Below are 530 nucleotides of genomic sequence, written 5' to 3'. Positions count from 1 at the left end.
CTTCAATACCATTGGTGCTTGGTCATATGCTAGCTCTTGAAATGGTACAGTGACTCTTTGTCTTCCTTCCACTTTCTTTTCACACGTCCTGCTTCATTCAATATTTAGCTCATAGAATCCTTTAATATTGTAACTCAAGGCTTGAATTTTTTCTTCAGTTCTTTCGGCTTGAGAAATGTCAGGCATGTTCTTCCCTTTTAATTTTCAAACTCCAGGCCTTTGTACATTTCATTATAATACTTTACTTTTTTTCCCTCAAGCCACCCTTTGAAATCTTCTGTTCAGCTCTTTTACATTACCATTTCTTCCATTTGTTTTAGCCACTTGTTTTGGTTACTTAGTGCCGCTCTGACAAGAATATACCATAAATGGGGGTAAGATGGTGGAACAGGGAGAAAGAATGCACAGACCCTCTTCAACAAAGAAAAGGGGAACCAACAAACACAGACACAGCAGGTAATTCTGGACCCCTGAGCCTTGAAGGGAAGGATATAGAAGTGGACTAAACCCCAACTAGCAGAAGAATTTGC

This window comes from Orycteropus afer, unplaced genomic scaffold (assembly GCF_000298275.1).
Source record: "Orycteropus afer afer isolate SDZICR_OR568_19922 unplaced genomic scaffold, OryAfe1.0 scaffold00655, whole genome shotgun sequence".
NCBI lineage: Eukaryota > Metazoa > Chordata > Mammalia > Tubulidentata > Orycteropodidae > Orycteropus > Orycteropus afer.
Note: the sequence above shows the minus strand (reverse complement) of the source record.